At 52.4% G+C, this 6,359-nt stretch overlaps 1 protein-coding gene across 4 annotated transcripts in view; it reads right to left on the reverse strand.

Annotated features, from left to right (window-relative positions):
- The window catches only part of TRAPPC9 (trafficking protein particle complex subunit 9), a 744,079-nt gene extending 738,583 nt beyond the window's left edge, over positions 1-5,496 (reverse strand). The window contains exon 1 of one of the 4 annotated variants that reach the window (XM_024250828.3): positions 5,480-5,496. The gene's annotated coding sequence lies outside the window, so the exon portion shown is untranslated. Of the gene's footprint in view, positions 1-1,512; positions 1,608-4,674; positions 5,106-5,479 lie in introns of those variants that run through there. The other 3 variants (XM_009244129.4, XM_024250829.3, XM_063726827.1) reach the window with 3 other exon arrangements.
- Between the last annotated feature and the right edge of the window lie 863 nt (positions 5,497-6,359).

The raw sequence follows: 6,359 nt of genomic DNA on the forward strand, positions 1-6,359 counted from the left end.
CATGAAAGAATCTGGCTCACAGGAGATCCTCAATACATGTTTGTTGAAGGGATTAGTGAACAAACAAACAAATGAACAATCCAATGAATGCTGCCCCCAGACCACAGACGGTCATGATGGAAATCCCACTGCCTGGAATGATATTCAACTCCCAGCTCTACATGCACGACCTGGGTCACCTGGAGCAAGCCTGTGCGCTTCCCTGAACCCCAGTTTCATCGTGAATAAAAATGAGGATAGTAACACATACCTCAAGGTGTCAGCAAGTCAACATTCTGGTTGTGATAAAATACTGTGGTTTTGTAAGATGGCACCACAGGGGGAAATTGGGCAAAAGGTATATAGGATCCCTCAGTATTATTTCTGACAAATGCACATGGAGCTACAACTACCATAGTCTCAAATAAAAAGTTTAATTTTTTTAAAGGTTAGGGAGATTAAACGAGCTCTCTGTATCAAATAAGAAAAAGATGCCTCAATACACACCTCCACTGTCCCCATCAGCAGGCTCACACTTCCTGAGGGGATTTGGCCATGGTCCCCATGGCCAGAGGCAGCTGTACCATGAGCTAATGGGGCTCAGCTTCAGGCCCCTTCTATGGCCCTCTATCTAATTTTGCATTTTTAATTTTGTTTTCTTTTTCTTAAATAGGAAGGCCAAAACTGCATAACCTTCAGGTCACCAAAGCCTGACTGCAGAGATCGTGGCAGTAAAACCTTCTCAGGTGAGACACTAAGATTAAAGTGACATAGCTACAAGACCTCTGTGAAATTCTAATGGCAAGCCTCTCACCTGCACGGAGAGGAGGAGGACTGCGTGTCGGGGGCTATCCCATTCTGAATATGCAGAGCCCACAATGAACTATACATCACAACCCTACCTCTACAGACTTCCAAAATACACATGGATAGAGGAGTATGGATAAAGTTAAATTTTAAAAAAGGAAACCTTAGCCTCCCAACATGTCTTGCTTCTGCCCAGGATCCAAATGGTTCACAAGTATATTACATGTGTGTGACTCGGCCCAAGTCCCCGACTACAGTGCTCACGCTCTCAAAGACGACGCCCCACTCTCTCCTGCCCTTTCCCCACAACGATTCCCTAAAGAGTCTTTTCTGCACACAAAAACCACCTTGGAAAGAACCAAAATCACATCATCTTCCAACAAAGAGGCATAACACCCCTCGGAGGACATATCAAAATACTGAGTGAGGGAGACTGGAGAGCTCATGTTTCTCAAAAGTAGGCACGGGTTTAACAGAAGTTGAGAAACACTGAAGCCTTCATTCTACAGAGGAGGAAAACGCAGCCCACCGCAGATGAAGAAAGGGCCTTATTTTAAAAGTATCATCTCGGCCAGACACAGTGGCTCACACCTGTAATCCCAGCACTTTGGGAGGCAGAGGCGGGAGGATCACTTGAGGTCAGGAGTTAGAGACCAGCCTGGTCAACATGACAAAACCCTGTCTCTACTAAAAATACAAAAATTAGACAGGAGGGGTGGCACACACCTGTAGTCCCAGCTATTCCGGAGGCTGAGGCAGGAGAATTGCTTGAACTCAGGAGGTGGAGGAGGCAGTGAGCCAAGATCACAACATTGCACTCCAGCCTGGGTAACAGAGCGAGACTCCATCTCAAAAAAATAAATAAATAACAATAATTTTAAAATAAAAAGTATTGTCTCATTTAAAAAGCAGCATAATCAGCCGGGTGTGGTGGCTCACACCTGTAATCCCAGCACTTTGGGAGGCCGAGGCAGGCAGATCACTTGAGGTCAGGAGTTGTAGACCAGCCTGACCAACATGGAGATACCCGGTCTCTAATAAAAATACAAAAAAATTAGCCAGGCTTGGTGGCGCATGCCTGTAATCCCAGCTACTCAGGAGGCTGAGGCAGGAGAATCGCTTGAACCCAGGAGGTGGGGGTTGCAGTGAGCTGAGATCGCACCACTGCACTCCAGCCTGGGCGCTAAGAGTGAGACTCCCTCTCAAAAAAAACAAAAAAAAAACCTGACCTCACACTTGTGATCTCAGCACTTTGGGAGGCCAAGTCGAGTGGATCGCCTGAGGTCAGGAGTTCAAGACCAGCCTGGCCAACATGGCAAAACCCTTTCTCTACTAAAAATACAAAAATTAGCCAGGCTTGGTGACATGCACCTATAATTCCAGCTACTTGGGAGGCTGAGGCATGGGAATCGCTTGAACCCAGGGAGGAGGAAGTTACAGTGAACTGAGATCACACCACTGCACTCCAGCCTGGGTGATAGAGAAAGACTCTTAAAAAAAAAAAAAAGATGCCTGCTACTGAGCCAGTTCTGGTATGAGACTAAGCTAATACAGGTATTAAAACAGCAAAAATATGTATCTTCAACTTGGTAGTTCCTCCACAGAGCTACCATAAAACCAGCAATCCAAGAGATCTGAAAACATGTGTCCACACCAGAAACTTGTACAGGAATGTACATAGCAGTATTACTCCTTTTTGAGACGGAGTTTTTCTCTGTCACCCAGGCTGGAGTGCAGTGGCAGGATTTCAGCTTACCTCAAGCTCTGCCTCCCAGGTTCAAGCGATTCTCATGCCTCACCCTCCCGGGTAGCTGGTACTACAGGCATGAGCCACCATGCTCGGCTAATTTTTGTATTTTTAGTAGAGAGGGGGTTTCACCATGTTGGCCAGGATGGTCTCGATCTCTTGACCTCGTGATCTGCCCACCTCGGCCTCCCAAAGTGCTGGGATTACAGGCGTGAGCCACCATGCCTGGCCAGGCACAGCATTATTCTTAATAGCTAAGGAGTGAAAACAACACAAATGTCCATCAACTGCCTGATACACAAAATGTTAAATCTATACAATGGAATATTATTCAGCCACAGAAAGGAACAAAGTGCTGATGTAAGCCACAACATGAATAACTTTAGAGCATTGTGCTGAGTGAAAGAAGCCAAATACAAAAGGCCACATGTTGTATGATTCCCTTAATAGGAAATGCCCTGAATATGCAAATCTATATATATCGAAAGTAAACTGGGGGCCGCCAGGGGCTGTGGGAGTGGGGAATGAGGAGTGACTGTTAATGGATATGGAGTTTCTTTCTGGGGTGATGAAAATATTCTGGAATGACAATGGTTACACAAGTGTGAATATACTAAAAATCACTGAATTGGCCGGGCATGGTGGCTCACGCCTGTAATCCTAGCACTTTGGGAGGCCAAGGCGGGTGGATCACGAGGTCAGGAGTTCGAGAGCAGCCTGGCCAACACAGTGAAACCCCGTCTCTACTAAAAAATACAAAAAAAATTTAGCCAGGCATGGTGGCAGCCACCTGTAGTCCCAGCTACTCGGGAGGCCGAGGCAGGTGAATCACTTGAACCCAGGAGGCAGAGGGTGCAGTGAGCCAAGATAGTGCCATTGCACTCCAGCCCGGGCGACAGTGCGAGACTCCGTCCCAAAAAAAAAAAAAAAAAAAAAAATCACCGAATTGTACACTTTAAAGCAGTGGATTTTATGGCAGGTAATCGAGGCTCAATGAAGCTGTTATTTTTGACACACTAGATTTCTGAAACATTTATTGTTTACATGTTTCCGGACAACTATTTTTCCCTCTTCACTACTAGTCTTCCACACAATTAAAAAAACGAACAAACACACACAACAAAACCTAGCCAGATCTTTAGGACGGCAATGTTCCTGGGCCTCCAATATCATTCACCCGGTGCTTTGTTTCATGTTAACAAATAAAGATGTCATAGGTAGCTATGACTACCTTAGAAACACCGGACAGTCGCCAGTTTAAACTGGGGCCGTGGGGTATGGAAGGGAAGTCACTCCCCCATACCTTTCAACTGGGCCTTGCTTCCAGGGTTTTAATTCCTCTCTCTATAAAAACATTTGAAGACAGACAACGCATCCTAACACGGGAAAACTTTCGGTTAACAGACATTCACGTTGGGAAGGTCCGTAGGGATGGAAGGGATTGGGGTGGGCTGACAGGGAGAAGACTACAGGCCAGTAGGTTGACTTCCTCTCTCCAGGGTTCCCTGGGATAAGTTGGAGTTGACAACGCGCTTATCCCAGAGAGCACCGCCTGACGCCGCCCAGCTAGATCGGAGGCAGTTTGAATCCAGGAGACGGGAGGGAAAGGGCTAGGGGAGAAGTCCGGGATCTCAGGGCGGGGAAAGCGCCGGGGGCGTGGGCTGTGCTGGGCCCCAGGCCCCAGCCGCGCGTCCCAGACACCGCGGGCTCCAGGGGGCGTAGCCAGGCCCGGGGGCGGGGGGCTCCAGCGCCGCGGACGGCCCGGGAAGGGAAGCCAGGCGGAGACAGCTCAGAGGCGCTGAGGGGAAGGGGACCCCGCCGCGGGCTCGGGAGAGCACAGCCGGCCCGGGCAGCAGGTGTGGGCCGGGTCCCGGACAGGTGTCCGCCGAGTCTTCAGCGGGTGTGGACACAGCCTTGGACAGATGTAAGCAGAGCGCCAACAGGAGCGAGGGCGCCTGGAGCAGGTGCAAGCTGAACCCCGGCCGGGCAGCGGACCCGGACAGGTGTGGCGGGCTCCGCCCGGACAGGTGAGGGCCGGGCGAGCCCCTCCGCGGGACGCGCCGACTCCACGGCCAGCCGCGCAGCCCTCCCCGCAGCCGGTCCGAATTGCCTGACCGGGAGCCCCCCCGCTTTGCACTTACACAGCCGGTGGCCCCGGGCCCGGAGCGGGAGCCCACGACCTGGCGGGCAGCGGGGCCGAGCAGCCTCTGCAGCCACTTCCCAGGCTCTGGGCTGGCGCTTCCGACTGGCGGCCGAGCCGGCGCTGCTCCTGCGCGTGCGCGGAGGCCAGGCCCGGGCCCCCGATCCGTCCCGGGTTTTGCAAGAGACGCGAGGGAAGCAAGTGGATAGGAGCGAGGGAGAAAGGAGGAAGGAGGAGAGAGGGAGAGAAGAGAGGACAGGGAGGGAGGGGACATGGGGAGGGAGGAGGAGGAGAGAGGAGGGAGGAGGGAGAGAAAAAGGTGGGATGAAAGAAGGAGGGAGGAGGAGCGAGGGAGAGAAGCGGGGACAGGGAGGGAGGGGACGGGGGAGGGAGGAGGAGGAGAGTGGGAGGAGGAGGGGTGAAACAAGGAGGGAGGGGCAGCGAGAGAGAGAAGCGGGGACAGGGAGGGGACTGGGAGAGGGTGGAGGAGGGAGGAGGGAGAGAAAAAGGAGGGGTGAAAGGAGGGAGGAGGGAGAGAAAAAGGAGGGGTGAAAGGAGGGAGGAGGAGCGAGGGAGAGAAGCGGAGACAGGGAGGGACGGGACAGGGGGAGGGAGGAGGAGGGAGAGAAAAAGGAGGGGAGAAAGAAGGAGGGAGGAGGAGGAGAGGGAGGGAAGGAGGGAGATGGAGGGAGATGGAGGGAGGAGGGAGGGAGGGACCGGGGCAAGAGAGCGGAGACTAGGAGGAAAGCTTCTGCACCTGGGGCGGCGCAGCTGGAGGGAGGCCCAGTTCTGTCCCCGCCGCTTACCAGTCCTTCAGGGCGCGCAGCTCAAATTTCACTTCTTCTGTGAAGCTCAGGGGTTGAGGCCCCGCGGAAGCCCACTGTGGATCCCTCCGGCACCCCCCGTGACCCTCACGGTCGTGCCCCCCCTTTTCATGTTGGGTGATCGTGGCGCGCGCGGCATGGGGGCGCCTCCAGGATCGCAGGGCCCGGGAGGCACGTGAGGTGCGAGCCCCAGCCTGGGCCGTCTTCCCCTTGTGTGGCCAGCTGGCACCATGGCACTCCCGACTTTGAGGGCCCCAACAATCCATCCACATAAAAGGTTCCAAAGAGGCGACAGGGGCTAGGACAGCTGTCGTTAGTTCAGTGCCAAGGCGCCAAGCTTGCTAAGTGCGGGCAGAAGCCATTTAAGGATTTAAACCCCTCTGGGTTCAAAAATAAAATAAAATAAAGCAGGAGATGGGGGAGGCTTGCCTACTTAAGATGCCCAGCACATGAGTTAACAGTGGCATCCGCAGCGAAAATCGAAAACAGAGAGCCGCTCTCCGTTATGTATGTTTAATGTTCTTTTTGAATCTTTTAACATGTACATGTATTTCTTTTTCAATTAAAAAATCCTGGCCAGGCGCAATGGCTCACACCTGTAATCCCAACACTTTGGGAGACTGAGGCGGGTGGATCACTTGAGGTTAGGACTTCGAGACCAGCCTGGCCAACATGGTGAAACCCCGTCTCTACTAAAAATACAAAATTAGCCAGATGTGGTGGCACGCGCCTGTAATCCCAGCTACTCAGCAGGCTGAGGCAGGAGAATCGCTTGAACCTGGGAGACAGAGGTTGCAGTGAGCCGAGATCACGCGATTGCACTCCAGCCTGGGCAACAACAGCAAAACTCTATCTCAAAAAC

This window comes from Pongo abelii, chromosome 7 (assembly GCF_028885655.2).
Source record: "Pongo abelii isolate AG06213 chromosome 7, NHGRI_mPonAbe1-v2.0_pri, whole genome shotgun sequence".
NCBI classification, from domain to species: domain Eukaryota; kingdom Metazoa; phylum Chordata; class Mammalia; order Primates; family Hominidae; genus Pongo; species Pongo abelii.